At 42.9% G+C, this 16,470-nt stretch overlaps 1 protein-coding gene across 3 annotated transcripts in view; it reads left to right on the top strand.

Annotated features, from left to right (window-relative positions):
- Nucleotides 1-16,470, top strand: part of lingo1a (leucine rich repeat and Ig domain containing 1a) — a 144,250-nt gene that overhangs the window by 109,553 nt on the left and 18,227 nt on the right. Inside the window, exons 1-2 of one of the 3 annotated variants that reach the window (XM_030426456.1) lie at nucleotides 6,856-7,458; nucleotides 7,577-7,872. The exons of 1 other annotated variant lie outside the window; for it this stretch is intronic. The gene's annotated coding sequence lies outside the window, so the exon portion shown is untranslated. Of the gene's footprint in view, nucleotides 1-6,855; nucleotides 7,459-7,576; nucleotides 7,873-16,470 lie in introns of those variants that run through there. One more of the 3 variants, XM_030426454.1, reaches the window with a different exon arrangement.

Raw genomic sequence — 16,470 nt, 5'->3', positions numbered from 1 at the left:
AAGAAAATGTGATAACTGAGTGGCACACTTTGCTATCATGTCACAAGGAGACAAATATGGTGCTACTTCCAACTTTGGTTTGGTGATGCTCCTCCGAACAAGCACCACCCAGCCAACCATGTTCCTATTAATTAGCATTTACTTCGCCTGTCTGTTTGCGCACTGATAATGTGAAGTGGATTTGACACACAGAAATGACTAAGAATGTGTCATACGGGAAAATGTTCATGTGTTTGAGTGCCTGCGTTCATACAATTGGAATAGAGAAACGCAGGAAGCGCTTGTGTGGTGCATTTTTCCAGGAAACCCACAAGAGTGGTTCAGAAATGTAATAAATGCCCGTACAACTAAAGTGTATTCAATTTAAAGGTCAGGAGGAAAGGCGTGTTGCAAGACGGTGGTAAAACAGAGGCTTTTAGGGAGCCACTGCTAAAAAGGCCACAAGGGGTGAGCACAGAATGATTGATTGGTCTCACTGTGGCGATGCTTGGGATGCTTGTCCACGCTGCTGCTGAATGCTTATGTTTGAGGTGTTAAAGACTCAGACAGATGAACAACAGAAGAACTGGGGCATTTTAATATGATCCTTGTATTTTTTTTAATTTTTCTTTTACGATTTAGGTTTTAAGGAAACACATAGCATCAGTGACAATTACAGCTGAAATTCATATGTCGAGCTATAAAGGAATGCCAATACATATTAGTGAGAAAATATGAAGTTTGTGTGATGAATCAAAGCTTTCTGAAGTATATTTTCAATATGAATGCTGGATTGAGAGCTGTAGTCAGCCTCTATAGTTTTTGACATCCATCCATGGAACATAAATATTTTTTAACCTTGCAGACCTTGAAAGACCGTCATAATACCGGTATGACCTCTGAGGCCAAGTTTAGCATAGCCCTCTTGCACTGAGGAGCATCTGGGTCTCCCTCCCAGTTGCTGCTGCAGGAAGTAAGGCTCTCCTTGTTGTTGGCTGGAATAAAGGTGGCAAATAGTTGGCTCTTGCTGTATCTGAAAGTCTGTCTGTGCTGCTGTATAAAGAGAACATGACATCCCTGTGGCTGTGGACCTGGATCTGCCTCAGTCTGGCTCTGTCCATGGTGCTGAACAGAATGAAAGCGTGATGGGCGCTCTCCGTGGTTCTGGAATCACAGTGTCACCATAAGCAGCCTCTGACACGGCTAAGTATAGAATCTGTACATATTCACATCAGACAGCCCCTTGAGGGGGACTTCTGATTTGTACTATTAGGATACATAAAAAAGAAACTGATTTGACCTGACTGAACAGGCTGTGGTAATGCTTTTGGGTGCAATTATGAGCTACAGAGGAAGAGACTGACTTATTTTGAAGCCAATCGCCAGAAGAAATGTCACCACTGTACAATGTTGTAAACCACAGATATGTTAAATGTGTCTGTTTTGCATCATACAGATATGTTGGAACTCTCCATTTGTTTCATATTATGAGATGTAATTTTACATTGTGACAGGTTGGGGTCAGGAAAAGATTGTGTTTTGGCTTAAAATACCTTGTTTGATTGTCCCAGAGATGGTACCAGTGGTTAAATAACTAAATGGTCTCAAACAGCGACCTCTCCCTGAGGTGTGCCATGCCACCACTATCCCCTCCTCCTCCTGATCTGAGAGTCAACTCACACACATATAATCAGAACGCAATATGATACATATTGTAGAAATGTTTATACCTGTTGTTTGCAAAAACTTACAAAACCAACTTCTTCTGGCTACTGAGCTGCTTATTTCTAAAAAAGCTGCTTATTTTCTAAAAAGCAGTTATTTTCTAAAAAGCTGTTTTGGAACCAATAACTAATATATATATATATATATATATATATATATATATATATATATATATATATATATATATATATATATATATTAGATGAAATATTTATTTCCTTATATAGGGGGTCCACTTTCTTCGGAGCAGATTTTGTTTCTTTGTTTCTTTGTTTGGCAAACTTCACTTCTTATCAAGAGCTATCCAAAATCCTGTGCTGAGAGAAGAAAAAAAATCCTCTACAAGGTTGCAGTTCGCCAGCTGTCACAGCAGGGTGCAAATTGTTTGCTTGGGCCCAAAAAAAAAGAACAAAAGAAAACTTTTACTGATAAGAGACCTTGTGCAGCTCCACTAATAAAGAAAAAAAGACAGAGGAGTAGGAATTGCTTCAGATAAAATATATTTAACTAGAAATACTCAATAAACACTTTCACATTTTGTTCTTTGCTGTTGAAATGTGTCAACACGCCTTCAGACAGCTCAGCCTTTTATGGCATACATGCGTCATAAACTGCTCTGCTATAAATTGGTCCAGTGCAGTCATGTTTTGAAGACACAGTGTTCATTATGGTCTGAATACAATACCAATTGCATTCATTTCTTGCACTATATTTCAGTTTTTTTGTTTGTTCGTTTTTTGTGTCTGTTAAATTTACTCATAATTCACTGAGTACTACTCTTTTTTGGTAGATAATATCAGATCTGTACACTCTGATACAATCAGATATTATTTGGTTGCTGGAAATCACATTAAGAGCTGGTCTTTCATGTTTTATTCCAAAGGATACCAAAGGAACACAAGATGAAAAACAGCGTACCACAGGTGAATCCTAATTTACTCAATTCAAAAGACTTGGATTTGACTTGCAAGTTTCCATTTGTCACCTGTATTCAATTTGGCAAAGAGAGTACAAAAATAAATAAAACATTTGAACATTTCAAGAATTAATATGTAAAAACGTTTCTCTGCATCTCCGCAACTTGAATCTCGGCATTTGCGTGACTCGTGATTGTGATAATTGCGAGGTGGACTTTATCAGTACAGTTCAACGGGGAGAATGACAGCGTTGTTGGTTAGTATGCACAACAACTCACCCGCTTAATAACGGGGGAAAAGAGTATATCATCAAGAACAAATGGTTATTTTATCATCTCATTCCAGAACAATTTAGGTTTAAGAGTCGAGGGTGTCCATGTGACAGACACCCCTCACACCCAGTATAACAAAAGATTAAGGACAAGCGTGCGTGCCGGCTGTGAGAAACACAGCAGAGCGAATTCATTATTGATGGGATTCTTTCAAAGCCCATGGCGTCACTAGGTATCCATTGTTACCTCTGTTGTTGTTTGCAGCTCTTAGCAGGGCAGAGAGGATGGAGACGAGGCGGGCGGGGGATAAAGACCGTGAACTTAGCCTCTCTTCTTTTTCCCATGAGGTGCATCCTCTTCACTTCCTTTCTCATTCCTTCTGTTTTTTTTTTCCACCTCGAAGATACATTTGACCAGTGCTGTTAGTATGCAGATAGTAGTTGATGTTTAACACATAAAGCTTTAAGCATGAATGTCAGAGGAAAAACGTTGCCAGGCATCAGAATTTAAAACACATTTAAATAATTTATTCTTTAATGTCATATCCATATCCAGGGAAATAAAATGTCAACTGACTTTTAGACTAAAGCAGCTATTGAGTTACCTCCGCAGCTGAGTTAAGATCTGGCCTGGTGTACTGATCTGGAAAAGAAGAACCCTATGTCCCTCCTTAAGGAATGGATTCACAGCCAAGTGCTGGCAAACAGCCCTGAAATACCAAAAAAAAATAAAAAAATACACTGTACTCATGGCTAGGGTGCCTTGGCCATGCGTGAACTGATGCTGATGACATTCACATGTCGCTGTGACGCTTGAGTGGCTTAAGTTGCTCCGAGCGTCTGTGTAGAGAAGCTTGAGGATGCAAGAAAGACAAGACACATTTTAACACTGCCAGACAAATACTCCAGTGGTATTTTCTGTCTTTGTCGATGGGTGAAATCTTGACTGACACGTGATGCCAGATGAAGTAGACAAAACACTCTGTACGCTGAGTCTAAAATGGGGCAACTGCCACTGCTGTAATTTAGTTATTAATCCATTACATCAACTAATCTCGGGAGGCTCAATGCACTTAAGTTCCTTTCAGGTGTCGCCCATGATAAATGCGCAGTGATTTGATCTCTGCATAATGAAAGCAGTTGATTTGAAAAGTTGTCACACATGAAATATTAACACTCCCAGCACACTTTCTATACACACTTATACAGGTGGAACCCTGAAAGTGCAGCTTTGTTACATTACACCTGCCAGTGAAGGAAAATGACAATGATCAGGTTTCAGAAACATCACTTTACCGCTCACTACAAGAGTCAACCGTACATCTGTTTGCTGTCCAGGGAACAGTGAACTTTAGCTTGGCTTTCAGACACTTCAGCTGCGACAGCTCTTTGTCAAGTTCTGTTGCCTCTGTTGGCGTGGCACGCCATGCACACTTGCCTTTACACTGTTTGAAACAGGATTCCTGTGGTTACCTGACTGTGGGCAGGCCTGCATATCAAATACCTGGTATGATGTTTCAGTTTTAAAACAGTAGTATTTGTATGGTATTTCATTGGGCTAAGAGCTAAGAATTCATTCTGAAGGGACCTACCTGGAATTGTAATGGTATGTTATTATCTAGCAACTTTTATGAAATTTAATTAACATACATTTACAGAAAACCTCCGACTGGTTGCTTCCTAACTGTTTGCTGATCATTCCATTTTAGTTCCCAACTGAATTTGAAAGAAGCGGTTCACACAGCAAGACATTCCCCCTCTTGTAAATCAAAAGTTAAATTGTTCAGCAACAGAGCACACCCTCTCTCAATTCAATATACACTCTGGATCCTGCTGCTACCCCCTCACTGTTTCTGCTTGTGTTGAGTTTCTGTCTAACTTCCTCTCAGCAGGCCACCACAATGAAGTGAATTGTTGCAGCAGAAGTTTTTAACCATCATGCATTTTCACCAATTCAACAATCAGGCTCCCTTTGTCACTCTTCGTCTTTGTTTTTTCTTTGTCACTCTCTCCCTCACACACAGTTATGACATGCGTTTACTTAAATTATTGTAAATATTAACTTTATCCTGTTTTTAAATGCATTTGCTGATGTATTCTTGTCTCAAAATACAAAAAAGAGTGACATTTACCTTGAGCAATCTGAGGGCCTCGACAGGCAGTTAAGGAATTCAACTTTTAAAATTGGAAATGGGAAATTAGAAATTAGTCACTTGATTCGTTGATTGTGAAGCTGTGTATGGCAGTAATTGTCAATTAATGCCTGCTAACTGTAAAAAACAAACAAAAATCTGGCAACTGTTGCAGAGTTGGACTGATCAGCTCAAGTGATGGAAATCAGTGGAAATGTAAATGGTTAAAAACATTTAAATTCAATTTCCAGACCTGCAGAAGTTCGGGGGAAACGATGAACCTTAAGCTGCAACAACTCACTTTACTTCCTTGGTCTGCTGAGGGGAAGTCAGCCAGAAAGTAGATAAAAATTAAGCTGCAACAACTCGCTTAAGTTGAGTGGGCTGCTGAGGGGCAGTTTAACAGAAACTAGATGGAAGTTAAAATGGCCTGATGAACAGATGTTGGGCAGAAACTAGTTAGAAATGATGCTGCAATGACTCACTTAGGGTTTATTGGCGTGCTGAGGGGAAGTTAAACAGAAACTAGTTTTAAATTAAAATGGCATTATCACCATAATTAAGCAGAAACCTGCAGGAAGTTTCCTAGAAAACGAACAAAGTACCACCCTTTCCCAGTAAATTTTAAAGAAATTTCAAGTCTTGTTTGATATCACCACCAGCATACCATGACATCTTTGTACACCTGTGAAATTAAGTGTTTGGCGAACTTTGTCTCGTTGACCCCTCCTCATCAGGCCTGAGCGAATGAACTCCCAGCCCTCCTTTGGTTGAGCAGGGGCGAGTGTAAAAGGAATCCATCAAAGTTGCTGTCCTCCCACAAACCTTGCCAAATCAATGTGCACCCTGGGCAGTGACTACAAATGAGTCCTATCACTCAGCTGCTAAAATTCCCCTCAAATACATTTCAAACCCACTTAATTCACTGTGAGCTGATCCCAGAGCGCTCAGCACGGGTGTCACAGAATTCCCCCCTCATCATCATATATTTAAGAAAACAACAACCTGATCCCCTCTCACTCCGGCATCACATTAGAGACAGAGCAGTGGATTGGACATGATGAGAGTTTGCTGCTATGAAATATTTACTCTCCCTTCTTTGAAAATCCTCAGCAATCTCGCACTGATTGGGCCCGAGACCCCCTTTTTAAGTCACAGGAGATAGACAAAGGATCTGATATGTACCAGACAACACACTCCAGGGCCTGCCTCCTGCAAAGAGCTGTGTGTTGTGGATGTGTTTGTTTGGTGTGTGTGTGTGTGTTTGTCTGCAGTATCTGAGGCCCACAGTGCCATCAGGCTCTCAAAAGAGGAACTGCCACTTCTTTCTCACACACCCCCCCTCTCCTTTCCTCTCCACTCCAGTCTCTCAGCCTTAAATCTGATTTCATTTCTTTATTTGCAGGCAGCTTTTGTCGTTGAAAACATGTATGCGTGTGTTGCTAGGGTGATGTGTGGCCACTGTCTGTCGATTTGCCACTCTCCGCTTTCAAACGTGTCCGCGTGTGTGTCCGTGCCGCCGTGCGTGCGCGTGTTAACGGGTGGTGGTTGTAGGGTGGAAGGGGCGGAGGGGCGGAAATCTGGACGGATAAGGGTCTAAATACATAAACCATGAAAAAAAAAACCAAAAATCGGAACAGCTGCATCATCAAACAGATATAGGCAAACACACACACAGTTCTACCACACACACACACACACACACACACACACACTCAGACTTGAGTAGGACACCGGGCAGGGTGCGTTCCGCCGTTCATCTCCGTCCCTCCCTCCAGCAAGCGGATTGCCCGTGCCACTGACGACAGCAAGTCACACAGCGCTGTAGAGAGAGAGAGAGGGGGGGGGGGGGGGGGGAGAGAGAGAGAGAGAGAGAGAGAGAGAGAGAGAGACTGCATCAAGGAGGGAGAACTGCGCGCTTGCATCTGGAAGCGGGTTGCGTGGGAGTCGTTCTGCTCCCTCTGTCCTCTCCCTGTACCTGCCATTTGCATTCCTTCTTTATTCTCCGACGCTCATCCCTTGGACGCGTCCGAGCGCACGGGGAGTCCCATTACCGAGAGAGGAGCGCTCTCTATCTGAGAGAGAGTGTGTGTCTGTGTGTTGTGTGTCAGTCTGTGTATGTGTGTGCGTGTGCGTGTGGGTTGCCTCATTTTAACTGTCATCTCAGAAGAATAACGCGGGCGCTGCTGCTGCTGCTGCTGTTGAGGAGGAAACTCGTTGGGAATCTGCGAGGAAAAAAAAAACCCGGCTGGCTGTTCTCTTTTCTCCCACTCTTTCTTTTTCTTTTTTTCCCCCGATTATTTTGAGAGCTGTCTTTCAAGGCGATGGACTTGAGATAGTGCGTCTCAATTTGAGTGTTGGTGGCTGGGAGTTGCCGTCTGTGGGGGGGGGAGAAATGCGAGAGGATGCTCGGAAGCAGTGAAGGCTACAGCAGGTGAGTGTCCCGATCAGGAGAGCTGAAAACGTTTTTGTTTTTTGTTTTTTTAATGCATGTGTGTGTGTGTGTGTGTGTGTGTGTGTTTTCCTTCTTCTCATTCTTCATGTGGCTGCAGTTTAATGTGGGCTGAGGCCAAGATTTTTAAGAGAGGTGGTAATCCATAATGCAGCTAAACCCCCTCGGTCTCTCCGGGCTACTTTGAAGAAAACATCCCCTCATAGATAGGGGAACGATTGCGCGCCTGAGTCGACACCAGCTCACATGGGAGCCCCCCTCCGAAACTCAACCTTTTGTGCCAAATCGGTGATAAATAACGCCCGCAAGTCCGCGATGATCGGGGCACCATCGGTTGACAGGACAGAGAAGCAAGCGAGGTTGGGACTTGATCGTGGTTAGGCGCGTCCTCTGCAGGTGAAAAACGCATCTTATACACTCCGATCTGAAAATTAATTTATAGATTTGTCATCTGCGTACATATCGCACGCTGTAATCTCCTCCTTTTGTTCTTTCTTTTTGGTCATCTCTCTGGGATTGTTTGTGTGTGCGTGTGTGTGTGTGTTCCTGTCTGGGAGGACGAAAGCTTAAAGCCATTAATCAAATGTAATTGTCCCGCGAATGTGAGTGTATGTGGGAGAATGGGGAGTGTGTTTGTGTGTGTGTTGGATGGATGGGAGGGTGCGGGTGGGGGTGCAAAATGTTATCTTAATCTAGCCTTTATTTGGACACGTATGGGCTCTGGTGAGGTAACATTTCTTACTGTGGGGAAGTGTGGAGCAGTCGTGATCCTCCCCATATGCCGTTTTTATTCATTTGCAAAAGATGGCTATCTGTTAAATGGACTCAGGGCTTCTGCTGCAACAGAGTCGTGCGTGGTTATTGATCCCCGGAAACGACTTTGGGGACTTATTAGTTTTTTCTTCTCTTTTCAACAAAACAGCATTCAAGAGATCTACATGTAGTGTGCACTGGGACTATACAGGACACAGGGTGAAACTTGTGCGTGTGTGTGTGGTTCCACACGCCTTCTGTTGTTTGTTATTCAAGGAAGCATTTGCACAGAATATGACAGTCCCCCCCCCCCCCCAAGAAAGAAAAAGAAAAAGCACCTTTATTGTCCAGTGCTGCCTGTTATAATGGCACACCATAAAGGAATAAATAAATGAAAAAAAAAAAAGAGTTGCGGCAGAGTATCAGAAGATTGTGTGATGCTGTGCCTGCGGACATTCATAAAGTGCTGTAGCTCTATTGGTTATAAATAGCCGGAGGGAGCGGACTGCCTGATAGAGCAGCCTCCCCGTAGCTCCAGCAGTAGCAGCAGCATCAGCAGAGCCTCTCAGGCTTTATCAGGGCTCACAATCCAAGGATGATAGATGGGGCCGATACACTTTGAGATATCACACGGATGCTCGGGCAAAGGGTGTGGCACAGTGGTGGCTTCATAAGTGCCTCTCCAGAGCTCTTTGTTTTCAGCATTGTGTTCTGCTCCCCTTCTGAGAAGAAAAAAAAAAAAAAAAAAAACACCCTCAGCAGCTTCCCTCCGCTCTTTCTCAGTGTGGTTGTGACTACAGACTGACCTTCTCAAATGTTTTCAGTATCACTATGTCCCTGCTGCGTTTTTGTCAGGTTTCTGCTGCTGATCTCTCTTGATTCACTGGGATTGCCGGCCGACTCAAGTCGTGGCTGCCTTACGGCCGGCTAAGAGGCTGCTGAGGTGTGTGATCCGCTTTTGTCCAGATGCTCCGGCCCGCCGTCATTAAACAAATGTGCGGCCGCTGACCTTGGCTATCTACCAGTTGTCAATAGCATTCACCTCCCTGTCCCTGCAAGAGGCTCTAGGACACATGTAACAAAGACCCCCACCTCCTGCTCCCTCCCTCCAGTCCTCGAACATTATGCTGCTGTTGACATACTATATTGAATTACAACACGGTGATCAATGTTTGCAATAAGCTACAGTAAACCTCTACATAGTGGCCGATATAATACCAGAGTATCAGATGTCACAGGAAAATCATGCTCCTCATAACAGCATTATATTTCAGTGAAGTATTGTTACATCTCGGCATGTTTGTAATGTAATCTCATGTAGATATAACGGAACAGCAAACCAATAAGAGTGCGTGCAGCGTTTTAATCATTTCAGGAGAGAAATCAGCACAGATTTGTCAGCAGTGTGGGGCAGAGGAGCAGTTGAGACAAGGAGTGGGTGGTGGCGGTGTGGACCGTGATGTTGGTGCGTGGCGACCGATCGCAGGCCTGCGTACTCACAACACGCCAAATGACCAGTGGTGTTAGTGAGCGGGCTAATGTTGGGTCGTGACGCGTGAGCACGTCTCTTGGAGACACTCATCCTGGGTGTAAAGCTGACACCTACTGCATTGACAAGGTGTTTATTAGTTCCCAGGGGTGATGCCTACATAATCCTACGATGACACAGCGCCGAGAGTTTTCACCCGGGATGGCAATTATGTTGTTTTCATACGACCTGGCTGCCATTCCACTCGATGCTGCCGTCTTGATACGCCGATGCCCGAGGCTGGATGCCATGTTCATAAAAGGCCTGCGGTGGGATCACCATAGCTGTTTGATGGCAGGCACGGGGAAAGTTCTTGTTCGCGAGATGCTGTTGTCCTTGGTGGATGTCTTTTGAACTAGATGAGCAGCAAGAGCAGCTGCAAGGGCTGTCTTAAAGTCATCTGTATTTTTTAAGTCTTTCTTTCGAAGGTTTAACAGTGCAATCCCTTTCACTCTTCAAATCTTGTGAAAATGGTGAAGAGAATGAGGCTCAAACACAGGCAAACTCTCCTGAACAGTATCAGCAAATACGTATTTAACTTGTTTGCCCTTCACCAACGTGCCCGAACTGAGAGTAACTGATGAAAATACGATTGTGTCTCATGATGCAGCAGCTGGTTGTCATTGATGGTGAATGATACCGCAAAAATACAAGACAGTAATTGTTCTGTAAATTCAGTTAAAAAAAAGGTTTGAAATCACCATACTATACTGTACTTGGTTGCATTTGATTGTATTCTTCATGTGTGTGGTACTTCCATACAAACGAAACCAGCTCAGAGAACACAATAAGCAGTCCTGCTTCCCAAATCACGTGAGCTCTCGAGAATCACGAGATCATGCGATAATTACCCGATCACACAAGATTTCAGCTCTGATTGGCAAACCAAAAAAGTCAGATTGGAATATAGTGTGAAAAACGTATCGCCATTTCTTTTTTTTTTTTTTTTTTCCAGCGGACACATTTCTTTTGTTGCAAGGGACCGTCATACAGCTCAATCCATGGGACACGTCTCTGCGGAGATTGACTTTATTGTCCCGAGCTACATCCAACAAAATGTGGTTTTGTCCTTTACAACAGTGTCCATGTCAGAAGTGTTTCTCCTTTACTGCTCTCACGGTGGGCTTAATTGTTTGCAGGCCTCTGGGTGACCAAAAATCAAAAAAAGCTTTTTCTCAGCTCCAAGACAAACCAGGCTGCTTTGACAGAACTCTATTGAATTTCTGTTAATTAATTCTGGATTTTTGCTGTAAATGTTGCCCTGTATGAACACATATTTGACTATGCATTGATCTCCACTTAACCTTCATCAGAGTGACAGTGGCTTCATCGCCCTTAATCTTGTCGTGTTGGATGCATTAACCACTACTGTATACACTAATCCAGAATTTACACAAAATTGGTAACCTTGCATTCGTCACATCAATGACAGCGGGTGCAGAACCACGAATGGATGATTCCCTATGGTCAAGGCCATGTGATGTAACGGAACGCTACCGAAAATATCCTGATCTCATCGTCACTGGTCTTTTAATTGAAGCGTCCTTGTGAGAGATCTTCCAGGGCTCTTTCTGATCAAAAGCAGCAAAAAGCAAGAGTGCCTGACATGACCAATTATGATTAAAACCACATGAGCATTTGACTTAATGCTTTAAGTGAAATGTCATCGCGCTGTAGAGCCCTGTTAGAGGCATGTCAGAGTTGTGTCTAAATGCCAGGCATTCACATTAGCCTGTAGGGTCCATTCACCTTTAAAAAAAGGATTCATGTTAGAAAAAGCACATACAGGTGCAGCTAATTCTGATCTGCCTCACAGTGTTGTGCAAAATGTCTATAGAGGATTTCTGCAAAGGTGCCTGGAGAGAGAGCGACCTTGCCTCCTGTGCTTGTGTGGAAAATCAAGGTGTCCACAAAGAAAGGCTGGATTCGCCACATGTTTTTCAAACGGGAACAGCCAGCAAAAATGGATTGGTGGCTAGAGCATCCTCAGAGGACTGTATCCCCACAAGTCACGACCCCATCCAGTCTACATGTAAATACAGCATCTATATGGATTTTTTTTATTCTAATAAGGCTCGACCGTTTCCCTTCAAATCACCTATATTCTAAACTAATAACGTTAAAATGCAAGCTGCTTATAACTGCCAGGGTTGAAGTTGCATCCTGCAATAAGCTACCTGGAGTCCCTTGGAGGATGCATCATTAAAAAAAAAAAATGATGGTGCATAAGTTTTGGGTCAGAGGTTGGCGAGGTATTTCTATGCTTGCTTAGGCCCTTGAGAGGACATTTGTTTTCATTGCATAGGGACTAATAAGTGCTAATGCTGGCACCCTTGTTGCTAGGCAGACTTAAACTTAGACACCTGTCTCTTGGATGACTGTGTGAGTGACATATGCCACCTTAATAAGCTGCTTGAGGGCTGTAAATTACATCGGCTGAGGCAGTCGTTTGCTCCCTGGCCGTGCATGATAGGAGGCTGGAGCTGAAACACCTGAGTATAAGTAACCACTTGTTTAGGGAGAATACAGTGATGTAAAACCACCTGAAAGTACCTAATGTGCTGTTTTTTGGGCGTAAATTCTGTATCCATCAATGCTTACAATGCCTTTCATTTCTTTTCCATCTGTAGACAATGAGCATTATTTCCCATTTTGATATTCTCACATGCATTTATAACTAGTGTCTGAATGAATTGTTTTGCGATGGAGCTGATTAGCATTGTGCGGCGAAATTACAATTTGTTGCATCTGTTCAACTGAAAGCATCCATTTAAACAGTGCTTTTTCAGTGGCGACTGGAAACCCAATCGTGGGACAATAGCAGCTCCACTTATACAGCCACACTTGAATGGAGCATATGATATTTTCGGTAAGTGGAAACAAGATTCATGTTTGTGCCCCACCTCGCCGACATAATAGCTGTTAAAACACTCTGCTGAGATCCAAAGTTCACGTAGTTCGGTGTTTAGGTGCGGCACTAGCACTCTCCACGCTCTCTCCTTTGTCTAGTAGGCTGACCGAGGATCTACTTAGGAGTGAAGCTGTCATTTGTGCTGGATCTGCTGCAGGTGTCCTCTAATTTAAAAGGAGCTGTGGTTTCTGTTGGACCTGCTCAGGGCTTAGCTAACAAATATGCAGAGCAGAAGTTTCTCACCCCCCTTTTCCACTCTGAATAAGGTCTGAATATGTCCCAGAACGTGTTTTGTTGCTGTTGTTCCAGCATGGCACTCAGAAGGTGCCATTTACAGCTTATAATCCCATTAGAATTCATTAAGAACATGGACAACTCTCCTCAAATGCTGCCAGAATAGAAAGGCTACCCTTTGTGTTCTGATGATTCACATTTTCAATGTGCATCAAGACCATTATCCCCTTTCTTTTCGTTAGCTATGTTTAGTTGCTCTCTGTCTATCGACAGTCTGGTGCCATTCATCATCTGTGTCAAGACAACAGGGGCCTCGCTTTGAGGTTTAAAGGGACTGAGGCTTTTAGTTCCCTAAAAGCTCACTTTCCCCATCTCCATCTCTTTGGTGCTCTCTCTGTTTAACTTCACTAAAAGCTCCTTCTGTCTGTCTGTCTGTCTGTCTTTCTCTCTCTCTCACACACTCTGGCTCTCTATCACCCACTTTCTGTCAATGAGGAGGGAGAGAGAGGGAGAAAGGGGCGCAGAAATGACAGAACATTGTAACAAAGAACTGCTAATACTGTCGATGGAGGAGAGCGAAAGTGCAGGGAGGGGAAACAAGAGGTCAGATTTCAGGTTATCGACCAGACTGGGTGGCAAGAGGAGATGTTTGCTTGCTGGACAACGAAGACGTAGAAATAATCCCAACAAGACTTGAACTTGAAAGAGCGCTGGATGCTGGATCTGTGTCACCGAACGTGTTTACATCCACATTAATAATCAGGGTGATCTATTTTGGAATTCCACTGCCGCGTTCTATTTATATCCGGGGATAAGTCTGACATATTCTGGCATGCAAACACTTTAGACTGTCTGCTTTTGAATGTGACAAACAATGCAGGAGCTCCTGCCATATGGTCATGTGCGTCAACGTTAAGTCTAAAAACATGTTCACAATGTATAAACACTGCAAACATCGTGAAATCCACAATCACGACTCCAACTAATGATTTTTATGATGATAACTGTATTTTTTCTTTTTCCCACAAACATTATCGTTTGCTCGACAACGATGTTCAAAACTAATGACAAATCCCCATCCCAAGTTTTCACAGCCAAAGTAATGTGTCGAAATTGCTTATTTAGTCTGACCAGCAGCCAAATCCCAAAGTGCTGAATTCATAATGTTATGGAAACAAGCAAGAGAAAATGAAGCAAGCGACTCCTCAGACTTGTGAAGCCACATCCAGTTAATATCTTTATATTTTATTGATAAATGGAGGATACAGCTCCTGAGACTATCTATTTTATTCACACGCTGTTCTGCAGGCAGGATGTCAAGTTGACATGTTTAGCATATCCATATTCATCAATCTTGTCCTCATTTTATTTTCTTCATCCTTCATCTGAGAGGCATAACGTACTGGATCCAAAAGATGCACAATGCTGAGTGTTAGGGTGTGGACAACATTTATTAGAATGAAGACAGAGAGGTGAGAGGATACAAGGGGAGAGAGGAGAGGGATGACATATGACAAAGGTTCCCAGCGACGATGGGATTACATGGTTAGCATCTTAAACCTCTAGCCCACTAAAGCATCTAAATAATGGCAATTTCATAGCTAATGGCATATTGAAGTGCTGTGGTTGTGACATTGTAGATTTGATTGGAATATGCAGATTGTATTGGTGCGACTCTGCAGGAGTATTACAGTATGGGTGGGGTTGATTAAGCAAGAAAGGCAAGATGGAGATTCTCATTTAGTCAATGTGTTTCAGCCATCATTCAAGGAGAAGAGAAAGCAGGAAGCCTCCTTCAGGGACAGCAGCGTCAGAATTACCGGTAGAAGGCTTTGGGATTTATGTATTCCACACTTAAATGCACATTCGTGATCTGCTTGGATTATTTTTGCCATCCTAAAAGCAAAAGCAGAGCTCTGACTTTACGAGTCTGCCAAGCTGAAGTTGACCGATTGCTCATGTATTACCCCTGGAAAAACATATTTTTAAGTTTGGCTACTGCCAGTCACATTATCTAAACCTGAGGGCTGAGTGAGGGCAGTTCATCCGGTGAAATGGTGGTGGCAGTGATAGCGTGTGGGTGGATGGGGGAGGGTGAGACTGATGAAAGAGCCAGGCAGCGATCAAAGGCGAGAAAATGAAATGGCATTTGACCTTGTTGGACGCTGGGCGAGTGACGCGCTGCCACAGAAGTGCAAAGTAGTTTTGGAACCTGTGGGAATCGAGAGAGGGGAGAGATCAGGTCTGCTGATGCGAGAGGATGGTCCCGCCAAATTTTAACCCTTCCATCTCATTACTGATTTAGCAAGGGAGCAAAGAGTGGGCAAGCATTTCACAATGAAGCAATCTGTCAGTTTCAAGAGAAAATAAGAAACCTCCATAACATAATCCCGCACCCTCGTCCTGAACCTGTGTTAGATATGCAAATGACAAATAAATAATTCAGCTTTTTTTGCATTTTCTTGTCCTTTTTCCTGCCATGTTGGCGATAATGAATTAAACAGCTAAATGGAAACTATGCAGTGACTTTTTTATTTACCACGTCTTGTCCGTCAGCCTCAAAAGCATTTGGACTTTTCATCATGTGCATTATACTATCAATATTAAATGTCCTGGATTGTATTTTATGGTAAAAGAGTAAGACAAATAGAGCTTAAACCAGCAATTATTTTAATTAATTATTGATTATTATAGCACTTTTTTTATGAGTTGATTATTTAGTGTATATAACGTCAGAAAAGAACAGCTTTCACAACTTCCCACAGCTGGCGGTGTCGTCGTCAGACATCTTGTCTTGTCCAACCAACAGACTAAAACCCCAAGATATCTGTTTAAAGTAGGGTGTGTAACCATATGGGCAAATTTAAATCATTTATTTAAAATGTGCGGCAAACGCTGGCAGTTAGGCAACTAGAGAGGAAGCAAGATACTGAAAGCATCTCCAGTCCAGATTTTGAAAAAATGAAATTAAAAATCTCATTTCAGACACTTACGAATTAAAATGGTGACACGCCCAGTTTACAATGATAGGAAACAGAATCATTACAAATCCTCAAATTGAAAAAGTGGCATCAGGAGAGTGTTTGGCATTTCTAGGCTGATAAATGACCGAAGCAATGAATGAATTATCAAAACTGTGGCTGATGAGTTTCCATTTGGACGACCAACTGATTAATGCAGCCCAAGAGTTTACTGCCCTGAGGCACAAACCTTCTGCTTTTCGTTTCATGTGGAAGCTCCTCGGTAGGATTTGTTTTTCACTGACACTTCATCCCCTTGGCCAAAATATTTCTTTATTATAATGTTTTTTTTTTTCCTTTAACTCACAAACATTTTCCAGCACAGTTGGCTTACATCTCCTCCGTAAATGTCATACAAGTTTCATCACAACAAGGCTAACATGACAACAAAGATGGATCCTAAAACAGGTGTCCTCAAGCATATCATCATGGCTGTCAGCGTGCCTCAACAAAGGCACTGCTCTTCGTTGGGAACCAAAGGGGAAAAAAAGACAGTCATTCTCATTAATTAAGGCATGAGTGGCAGAATGAAGCTCTCCCCCTAGCTC

This window comes from Sparus aurata, chromosome 8 (assembly GCF_900880675.1).
Source record: "Sparus aurata chromosome 8, fSpaAur1.1, whole genome shotgun sequence".
NCBI lineage: Eukaryota > Metazoa > Chordata > Actinopteri > Spariformes > Sparidae > Sparus > Sparus aurata.
This window is presented reverse-complemented; position numbering and strand designations above follow the sequence as displayed.